At 39.2% G+C, this 12,049-nt stretch overlaps 1 pseudogene; it reads right to left on the bottom strand.

The window, feature by feature from the left end:
- LOC117493936 overlaps positions 1 to 12,049 on the bottom strand; it is a 57,100-nt pseudogene that overhangs the window by 34,141 nt on the left and 10,910 nt on the right.

Here is a 12,049-nt window from a genome sequence, read left to right as displayed (position 1 = left end):
TTGTGAACATTGAAGACAATTCCTGTACTTTTTTCTCTGTTTTCGGCAGAGATGGTAAAAGTACACACATCCTTTCCTCAAGTAGAAGTACAGATACTCGTGTTTAAAAATACTCTGGTGAAAGTAGAAGTACTGACTAAACTTCTTTACTCAAGTCAAAGTAAAGAGGGCTTTGAAATGTACTTCAGTAAAAAGTACCCATAACTAGCAGCTGTTTTAAAGAGTACCTGACCTCCCTTTATATCAATAGAACAATAATGTCATTGTTAGCTAATGAATGTTTCCATGCTGAACAACGGCAACATGACAACGTTTTCATTGGTCCCTCTTCTTTAGAGAAGACCAGGAAATGATGGATACACGGATCGTGTTCAAATCAATAGGCACGCAATGACTCTAAATAATAATGATCACGCCACCAAACACACATTCAAACTAAAATAACCAGCCTGTTTGGGAAATGAGAGAAGTAGAAAGTACAGGTATTTGGGTTCAACATGTAAGAAGTAGAAAGTACAGGTATTTGTGTTCAACATGTGAGAAGTAGAAAGTACAGGTATTTGTGTTCAAAATGTAAGAAGTAGAAAGTACAGGTATTTGTGTTCAAAATGTAAGAAGTAGAAAGTACAGGTATTTGTGTTCAACATGTGAGAAGTAGAAAGTACAGGTATTTGTGTTCAACATGTAAGAAGTAGAAAGTACAGGTATTTGTGTTCAACATGTAAGAAGTAGAAAGTACAGGTATTTGTGTTCAACATGTAAGAAGTAGAAAGTACAGGTATTTGGGTTCAACATGTAAGAAGTAGAAAGTACAGGTATTTGAGTTCAACATGTAAGAAGTAGAAAGTACAGGTATTTGTGTTCAACATGTAAGAAGTAGAAAGTACAGGTATTTGGGTTCAACATGTAAGAAGTAGAAAGTACAGGTATTTGTGTTCAACATGTAAGAAGTAGAAAGTACAGGTATTTGTGTTCAACATGTAAGAAGTAGAAAGTACAGGTATTTGAGTTCAACATGTAAGAAGTAGAAAGTACAGGTATTTGTGTTCAAAATGTAAGAAGTAGAAAGTACAGGTATTTGTGTTCAACATGTAAGAAGTAGAAAGTACAGGTATTTGTGTTCAACATGTAAGAAGTAGAAAGTACAGGTCTTTGTGTTCAAAATGTAAGAAGTAGAAAGTACAGGTATTTGTGTTCAACATGTAAGAAGTAGAAAGTACAGGTATTTGTGTTCAACATGTAAGAAGTAGAAAGTACAGGTATTTGTGTTCAAAATGTAAGAAGTCAAAGTAAAAAGTCATCAGAAAAATAAGTAGTGGAGTAAAGTACTGATACCAGAAACATGTACTTAAGTACAGTAACAAAGTATTTGTACTCCACTACTTCCCAACTCTGGTTTTCAGTGTGGATTTATTGTTGTTTATTCCCAATGCACATCAGAGATAATCACATCAACAGGAAGTGAACGTCACTCTGAATGACATCAACGTATGTTTCATGTGTGTGTGTTGAGATGAGGAACAGACAGCGTTCAGAGGAGATTTAAATCTGATCCTTCCTGATTCGTTTCGGTGTTTTTATTTTAAATGCCCGCAGAAAAGAAACGGGACACATCTGTGATGCGTTCAGGGACATGTGTTTCACTCTCACAGCTGTCGGTTTCAACGACTCAGAGATAAATCGTGTTTTACACCTGAGATACATTTCAGTGCTGCACGTAAAAGGGATGTTAGATACAGATACACTGCTCTGTAGTGTTATCAGAATACTTTCTTTAACCCAGGGGAAATTGGGTTTGGAGCTCTTTTTTAATATAACATAAATAAAAGATCAATACATTTTTTTTTTTTAATACAAATATTTAAATAAACACGAAAAAGTAAGTATAAAAAGATAAAATTAAATAAAAATATAAAATATAAGAAATGTAATATATAATAAATATAAGAAATTCAAGTAAGAATGTGCGATAAAATATATAAAATTACATACAAAATAAATAAAATAAATAAATACATTTAAAGTTAAAAACAAATGATAATAAAATTCAAAATAAAAAAATAAAAGAAATTAATAGAAATGAAAATACAATTCTAATTTAATTTAATATTAAATCAACATAAAATAACAAAAGTAAAATAAATGTAAAATATAAACATTATAATGTAATTAAACATCATAAATCCATCACTTTACACAGTACTTTCTTGGTTTAATATTTACTTGTAGAGGGAAGGTCTGGTTTGGATGTAAATCATTAATCTACCCGACAACAAGAGGAGGAGGAAGAGGCTGCTTCAATAAGTAATACAAACGAGCTCGAGCTTCGTCACGCCACTTGATGAAAGTGAATCGCCCCTCTTGAAGCAATTAATTCATTTCTAAATCAATAACATCCATTTCACTTCCAGGTTCAAAAGACGGCGGGCGGGAGATGAAAGCGGAGCGGGAAACAAAGACAGAATAAATCAATGGCTGACTCCTGTGCGCTAACGCAGACGGATGTGTTGTCGTTGAATAAAAGATCAAACGAGACACGGGGAATAATTGAAAGGCTCGTTAAGTGATGGATGCAATTTTAAAACAGAAGTAAGCACATGACCTTCTTCACAGCGAGGTGATGGATGGAGAGAAATTGAGTGTGTGTGTGACCTTTTTCTCCGTGGTGATGTACAGGTGTTGCAGCCCGGTATCGAACAGCAGGTTTTTGTTGACTTTCTCCCCGGTGACGTCGCCCGCGCCCGACCGTAAACCTCGGGGTGAGCGGACAGATGTACCTTCAGCACCTGCAGGGAACACACACACACACACACACACACACACACACACACACACACACACACACACACACACACACACACACACACAGCACACACACACACACACACACACACACCACACACACACACACACACACACACACACACACACACACACACACACACACACACACACACACACACACACACACACACACACACACACACACACACACACACACACACACACACACACACACACACACACACACACACACACACAAATATATATGTATCAAATAAATAAAATATTTGAAAAATAAATAAATAATGAAAATGTAAACAAAATAAAATAAAATCTATGAAAAATAAATACATAATAATAATAATATAATAATACAAATAATATCTTCAACATGATGGCTTTAAAAACATAATAGAAAAGTCCATACACAATTTAAAAAAATCATTCATCATCGTTTAGTTAAGATTAAATAACTGTGTTGAGTTTAAACAGGTATCAATTAACTATATATATATATAACTTATATTTCTAGTTTCTAGTTAATACCATAAGGAAACATAAATGTCTAAGATAAATAATTAAACTGTTGTTAAATTGCAAAGACACACACCTTATGGATAAAGCAAAGGAGTAAAAAAATAGATAAATAAGCAACATAAGGAAGAAAGTAACGGTAAATAAAGTCAGTCTCACCTCTCCAGTGGAGGTGCCGAGGAACGCCACAGCGTGCCTCATCTCCACGGCTACAGCCACGGCGGTCATGTGACCTTTACGAGCCAATGGGGGCTCAGACATCAGGGCGAACTCCGCCTTACTGGCCAATGGGGAGGGCAGGAACTCAGCTCCACATTCATTCTTGAGCACTATGTTGACCTGAAGGAGCAGAGCAGGAATCAGTGCTGAAACACTCAGATTATCCGTCTTTTTTAATCACGTAAAAGTGAAGTGTTCTCACCTGGTTTTTGCTGCTGCACAGCTCCTCAGATTTGGACGAGTACGGTGAATATACGGCGCCCTTTTCGTTGATGATGCCGTTGTGGCTGTAGCACGCTCTGATTATCTCCACCAGCCTTTTGTTGATGGAAGGCAGCGGATACATGCCTAAAAAAACAAGAGAAACAACATGATTTACACCCATTTCCTCAAATATTAAACATCTGAGGCCATGTTGTCTGTTATTCGGACAATTATAATGTGTAAAATCAATGCGCAAATACTGCAAAATCCCTACATTTTACAGTTTATTTTGATATAAGTCAAATGTGATAATGCTATTGTGTAAGGACGACATAAACATGGGAATATTGGGGATTTGTATTTGAATAAATCACGCTAAATATAACGATATTTACAGATGTGTTTGACCATACTACTGCAGCACCGAGTATACTGTAGGAGAAATGAAACGCCATCATGTTCTGCAGAGCCACTCACAATAAAAAAATGTAAAAAAGTATTATAAGTCGTACTTTAAAGTGGACCTATCATGCTATATTTGAATAATATAGTGTAGGACCATACCTATATAAGGCATATTTATACTTTTTTTTTTTCAAAATACCAAACAGATCGTGCATTTTAGCCATGCCTCATTTTGCTCAATTTGACAATTTCTATCTCTGGGCAGATTCTGTGAGAACAGCACCACCTACTGGCCTGGCATATGTACTACAGCGTCTCCAGCGCTTTCGAACGGCAATGGCCGTGTCTGTCTCCTCCTGATTGGTGGAGTTGGCCCAATAGCCGTAGCGCCACCGTCCTGACGTCAGGACAGTGTTCAAATCTGGATCAGTTTTTATCAGATCCGTTGCAGCCCCTTTTTTAGAGATTTGGGTATGGAGGAAAATAGAGAGGGTTGTGTTTTCTGACACTTGGTGAGTTCCCTGGAACACCGGGACACATATTCATGTAGAAAAGACGTACAAAAGTGCATTTTGCATGATAGGTCCCCTTTAAAGAATTGGCAGCAAATGAAAATGGGCGATAATGGTACAGATATGGTATTTTAGTGAAAGAAAGTCAGAAAATGTGATTTGTAAATCACCGTTAACCTCAAAATGTAGTATTTTTTTGGTGCAACATCCTTTAAATTAAGCCTTCTTATCTTTGCTACCAGACAAACAAACCAAATTGAACACCAGGAACATATTTGCAACAAAAACATTTCCCAAATTGGGATTAATAAAGTACATTTGAATCTTATTTGATCTTATTTCAGCTTCACGATGAGACTCACACATGGCGGAGGTGGAGGGGTCTTCGTCGGAGGTGAAGGTGACGAACAGGACTTTGTCGGAGGCTGAAACGTTTCCATACTGTCCCGACGCCGTCATATTCTGAGCCAACACGTCTCCTGGAGCTGTGACGTACGCAGCCTGCGAACAAATACGAGGATAACAAAAGATGTCAGAGATATATAAAGCATGCTGGATAAACTCCCGTCTTATATCTGCTCTCTGAACACACAGAGAGGTCCGCAAGCAGCTATTGCCTGAGATCTCATGCTGTGGTTTTGTTACATGTGCCAAGTGCTAGGACTGACTTAGGGGCGAAAGCTTTTATGTGCGCAGCTCTACTAACTTGGAACAGTCTGCAAAAATAATGGAAACTGAGCAAATTGGTTCCACTGCATGTTTTTTAAAGCACGGATAGGTGCAATGCTCTTTGATACTGTTGGTACCTGTAAATGTTGATAGGTATGTAAATTGTAAATCCCTGTATCTATGTTGTATGATGTCCTTTTTGTTTTTCTGTTGTTTTCTGTTTTGATGTCTTCAGTAGAAGTCAGGGTTCATACACTTTTTCACCAATGACTTCTCCATGACTTCTCCATGACCTTTACCTCATTTTCTATGACCAAAAAAAGTACTCTTTCTCAGCGGTACCACAGAAACATTTTTATTTTAACATGGTAAGCTGGAAAATAAGGTCTGCATATGAAACATGTTGTGCCTATCTAAAACAAATCAAATAGGCTTACTAGCTTCTACACGCTAAAGCAACTGTAGACTAGAGGGCGTGATTGTAAAAATCTCTCTCCAGCAAAACACCTCGTCAGTTAAATGCCATTTTACGTTTCATTACTATACAGTATTTATTATCCTTATAGTATTACTATTTCGGTGATTAGATCAAATATAAATTATATTTGATGCAACTTTAGTTACATTTCCATGACTTTTTCCAAAACTTTGGGAAAAAATATTGTTTTCCATAACTTTTCCAGGGCCTGGAATTTGCATTATGAATTTCCATGACTTTTCCAGGTTTTTAATGACCGTAGGAACCCTGAGAAGTGTCTTTTCTATTAATTATTAATTAATACTTTTCTCTATTTAATTACTGATTCTTAACGTTGTTTGTTTTTACTTCACATGTCTTGCCATAAATCTGTTTTGTTTTTTGAAGATGTCTGTACTTGTTTTGTTTGTAGAGCGATTACAGTAAATGAAGCATGTCATACATACTCTGGAAAACATGTTACATTTGACTTGAAGCACTTTTAGAAGCTACTTCATGAGTTGCTTTAAAGGAAAAGGAGAAGACCCAAACATAAATACTTCCCTGAAACCTTTCAAAATAAGAGCGCTCATTTCTTATCTACTTCCTCCATTCTCTACAAATTGAACATTCATTCTGTTTGCTTAAAACATCCCAAATGTCCAAATGTGTGTCCATGTGTCTCCTATACTGTAATAAGGTTGTTCACCTGCGCCTTGTTGTACTTGTTGCTGTGGCTACAGCTCAACAAGTACAAGTTAGTTGCTTCCCTGGCACAGTGTTAAGCAATATTATAAATACACCTTTCAAAATAAGAGCGCTGACTTCCCATATGGCTGCCAATTTACTTCCAAATTTAACATACATTTTCATCATCCCAAATGTCCAAATGTGTGTCCATGTGTCTCCTAAAATCAGAGAGGGCAAAAGTTCACACATCCTTTACTCAAGTAGAAGTACAGATACTCGTGTTTAAAAATACTCTGGTAAAAGTAGAAGTACTGACTAAACTTCTTTACTCAAGTCAAAGTAAAGAGGGCTTTGAAATGTACTTCAGTAAAAAGTACCCATAACTAGCAGCTGTTTTAAAGAGTACCTGACCTCCCTTTATATTAATAGAACAATAATGTCATTGTTAGCTAATGCATGTTTCCATGCTGAACAACGGCAACATGACAACGTTTTCATTGGTCCCTCTTCTTTAGAGAAGACCAGGAAATGATGGATACACGGATCGTGTTCAAATCAATAGGCACGCAATGACTAATAATGATCACGCCACCAAACACACATTCAAACTAAAGGAACCAGCCTGTTTGGGAAATGTGAGAAGTAGAAAGTACAGGTATTTGTGTTCAACATGTAAGAAGTAGAAAGTACAGGTATTTGGGTTCAAAATGTAAGAAGTAGAAAGTACAGGTATTTGTGTTCAACATGTAAGAAGTAGAAAGTACAGGTATTTGTGTTCAAAATGTAAGAAGTCAAAGTAAAAAGTCATCAGAAAAATAAGTAGTGGAGTAAAGTACTGATACCAGAAACATGTACTTAAGTACAGTAACAAAGTACTTGTACTCCACTACTTCCCACCTCTGCCTATAATAAAGTTACCTGCGCCTTGTTGTACTTGTTGCCGTGGCTACAGTTGAGCTGCAGCTCGGTGTAGGAGTAGTATCCATGGTCGTCTTCACACATCCTGGAGACGAAGGTGAAGTTCTTTGTGTCCTGGACTCCCAGCGTTCTGGAGAACAGGAAGTAGACGAAGCTCTCGTCTTTGAAGGCGAATCGGAAGTCGTGAAGATATCGAAGAACGAAAGGATTCGCCTGAACCGCCGACGCCTCGATGATCGAGTCGAAAACAACCCAGTCCCCGTAATCCTGAAGGATCCGAGTGGAAATCAGCTTCGTACTGTCATGGCTGCCGTAGCCTTTGCCAACCTGATGAAGAGGAGGAGGAGGAGGAGGAAGAGGAGGAGAAATTACACTTGATATTCTTGTTTGCATTTTGTCAATAATACAGGAACAGTACATTGTTTTATAGGTCAATAGCGCTAGCCAATAGAGTGCGAGTGTTACAAAGTGATGTCACTATGTTCCGGGACTTTGGGATGTTTGCCTTTGCAGACCATTTACATGCACTAAAAACCTATATTACACACTACAGGAAAGGGAAAAGCCCCACAAAAAGCATCATAGAGCCTCTCAGTACATTCTACAATGAAGGTCTCCTATCGCCTACCAGGAAGACGGTGAAGTTATCCTTTTCTTTGGTGACCTGATCCTTTACTATGGAGAAGCGTGACATCACTCCCACCACGGAGACGCTCTCCTCGGCGCTCGCCACGTACGACTTCTCTCCCTTGGAGTCGCTGAAGTAGAGCAGCTGCTGCACGCTGCTCAGGTTCCTCAGAGAGCAGATTCCCCGGTAGACGCTGCCGCACACCACCAGCGTGTCCCTGCCCTCCTGCACCAGGATCAGCTTGTTGTGGTTGTCCGTGTCCACCGCCTCCTCGCAGGCGTCCGTAACGGGAGGCGTGCACTGCCGGTTGTCCCGTTTCGGACCCGTTTCTGTGTGGGATTCAATCTGCAGATCTGGGGTCAGCTGGTACAGGTGGTTCACGGCGCCAACGTAGAGACGGCCAGATCGAGGGTCTGTTACCACGTTGTTGATGAGCGTGTCCGAGGAGAAGGAGTCCACGTTTTTACTATAAGAGGGGAGGATTGTTGCTAGGGACAACAGGGCAAACTGCCACGACCTCCAACGCTACCATCACGTCTGCAGGGAAACACAGAAAAAAACATTTTTAATGACTTTGGTATCAATCAATGTTTATTTATATAGCCCAATATCAGTGGACTATACAGGCTGTACTGAATATCAATACGACACCCTTTGTCTTTGGACCCTCACATCGACAAGGAAACACTCCCAAAGAAAACCCCAAAAGGTTATGGGGGAAAATGTTAGAAACCTTGGGGAGAGCAACAGAGGAGGGATAGATGTCGTGTGTAAATTAAAAAGATAATACATTTACAACATAGGTAATCCACATGCTTGAACATGCATACATTTGCCTTGTCTTGCCTATACAACCCATCAGGACAAAGCTTCGAAATCTGGGGGCGACAGGGGTTCGCTACAGCCTCGAATGACACATTTTGCAAATAAATCATTCATTTAAAGTGGACCTATCATGCTATATTTGAATAATATAGTGTAGGGCCATACCTATATAAGGCATATTTATACTTTTTTTTCTTCAAAATACCAAACAGATCATGCATTTTAGCCATGCCTCATTTTGCTCAATTTGACAATTTCTAGCTCTGTTTTAGCAAGGGCAGATTCTGTGAGAACAGCGCCATCTACTGGCTGGCATATGTACTACAGCGTCTCCAGCGCTTTCGAATAGAGATGTACCGATCCGATCGGGGATCGGAGCCGATCACGTGATTTTCAAAAGATCGGAATCGGGAGAAACAAATCGGTATTGGGAATTTTTATTTTATTTAATTTTTTAATAAAATATTTTTATTATTTTATTTAATGTTACAAAACAAAAATGACCATGTTCACGTCTTCAAGTCATCCTGAGGCCTTAGTTTTGGTTTAAAATGACACAACATCATGTATGTGTTGCTTCTTTTGGGCTTGTTTTCATAGACCTGGTTGCTTATTTCTCTCAAATCTGGCAACAGAGTGGGCGCAGTGTCTAATAGTAGCAGTAAGCTAACAAGAGGCTACGTTCAGCTGGTGCCTCGGGAGTCGGGACAGAGAAAATGTCAGGAGTTTGGAAGTATTATAAAATTGAAAGCGAAGGCAGTGTAACAGCCAGATGCAATGTTTGCAAGGCGGAGGTTCCGCGTGGTGGAAAGAACAGAGCTACGTTCAACACGACCAATCTAATATGCCACCTGAGAAACAAACACCAACAACAACACGACGAGTACACAGCGGCCACTCAGGTAACGGCACTGAAACAACCGACACTTTCAGAGACTTTTAAAAGGAAAGAGAAACTGCCCCAGAACAGTGAAAAGGCCAAAAAAATAACAGCCAAGATAGCTGAAGTCATCGCGTTGGATGACCAGCCGTTATCTGTTACCTTTTTTTTCTCTTAATGCATTGCATAAAGATCGGATCGGGAAAAATCGGTATCGGCAGATTGTCAAAATCAAATGATCGGAATCAGATCGGGAGCAAAAAAAGGTGATCGGGACATCCCTACTTTCGAATCTGGATCAGTTTTTATCAGATCCGTTGCAGCCCCTTTTTTAGAGATTTGGGTATGGAGGAAAATAGAGAGGGTTGTGTTTTCTGACACTTGGTGAGTTCCCTGGAACACCAGGGACACATATTCATGTAGAAAAGACGTACAAAAGTGCATTTTGCATGATAGGGTCCCCTTTAAGTTATTAATCGAGCAGAAATGAAGTAAAGTGTTGATTTATTCTGTTCTATATGATTACATACTAAACATTTCTGGGTTTTGGACTGATGCACAGACACAATGCCACATGTAAGGACGTCACTTTAGGCTGTGGGACGGGGATTTGTTATCCCAATTATTTGTGACAATAAAACGAAACAATAGAGCAATTAACCCAGGGTGGTAAACTGCTGTGCTAACGCTGTTTCTGACAATAAACCCGCTGAACTCTGAACACAGCTCTTGTGTTTTAAACAACAGCAGCGGCACAAACTCAAGAAGGAGAAACGTGTGAGGAAATAACGAGCAGCCGAGTCACTGAGCCAGATGAGATTAGCAAAGACAAACGAAGAAAGTGTGGTGTGTGTGTGTGTGTGTGTGTGTGTGTGGTGTGTGTGTGTGTGTGTGTGTGTGTGTGTGTGTGTGTGTGTGTGTGTGTGTGTGTGTGTGTGTGTGTGTGTGTGACTGAGTGTAGCAATTAGTTTTCTGACATACTGAGTTTCTGCTTCCATTAGTCTGTAAGGCTGTGTTTAATTAAAGTGGAGGTGGCTGTAAAACCAGAAGCAACTGAACCAACATTCACACAACTACCAGGTAACTTTCAGGTAATTCACATTAACTTAAACTCCTAATATCACCCTTTAATTGTCACTAAATGCATCATAAATATGTCTTAATTACAGCTGCTTTATTTACCCGATGAGGTGTTTTTATTGAGCAATCATTGGCTCCAACAGATCGTTCTGAAAGAGCGGGTCAATTGCTTTTAACTTTCTCCAAATTGAGTTTGCTTCAGTTCGCTTCAGTGCAAAAAGGGATTTATTAGAGTGGAAAGACTTATCTCTGTAGCACCTGCTCCCCAAATTACCTCTCAGATATCAGGAGGAGTTAATGACCTGCAGAGTTTAGAAAGGGTACCCTCTTTTAGGATCCAGATTATCACTGCCAGGGTTTCTTTAATTGTAAATATTACTATAAATAATGAGTGTAACAGCATTGCATTGACTTCATTATCCAATCACCTACTTGTGTATGCGATAATGTTGGAAAACGTTCAATAATTTGACACTTTTATCTGAGTTGTATGCATCTGATTTATATTCATTTCCGTGATCTGTCCCTAGCAAAAAAGAAATAATAAAATATATAAAAACTAGGGCTGTCAGTCGATTAAAATAGTTAATCGCAAATTTTGTATCTGTTCTAAATGTACCTTAGAGGAATATTTTTCAAGTTTTTAATACTCTTAACAACATATGAGTGGACAAATACGCTTTATGCAAATGTTTGTTTATTATCTTTGGAACAATGACAAATATTCTCCTGAATATTCTCAACACAACAACCTGGAGGTTCCATATTTCTCTCTCTCTCTCTCCTTCACTCTCTCCCAACCCTGTGTGCTTCTCTGCACTGAGCCAGTTGCTCAAACAGACATGCCTGTTTACAGTTGTCGGCGAAATGCCGCTCCTCTGTCTTCATAACAGTCAAAGCATGAGACTGAAGTTCCCAAAGGGGTCAAAATAATGCGCTGTGATGTGCAGGCGTCTCATCCTCCACAATGTTAAGCTGTAGCCACCCATTTAGCTATCGCTGTTGTTGTCCAGGCGTCTCCCCGGCAAACTTTCAAGCGCAAGCGAGCGGCAGCATCAGCTGTGTGCTTGGCTTGCTGTTTAAAACACCTTTTTTTTGTATCCATATCTCTCGCTAGAATCTCCCACCATCCAACTAACAACAACAACAACAACAACAACAACGTCAAGCCTTTGGGCTCTGAAACTACGGGGCGGGCCGAGGGCAAATACACATGCGTTAATCGCACGTTAGTGGCGTTACAT

The sequence above is a fragment of the Trematomus bernacchii genome, unplaced genomic scaffold (genome assembly GCF_902827165.1).
Source record: "Trematomus bernacchii unplaced genomic scaffold, fTreBer1.1, whole genome shotgun sequence".
Taxonomy (NCBI): Eukaryota; Metazoa; Chordata; class Actinopteri; order Perciformes; family Nototheniidae; genus Trematomus; species Trematomus bernacchii.
This window is presented reverse-complemented; position numbering and strand designations above follow the sequence as displayed.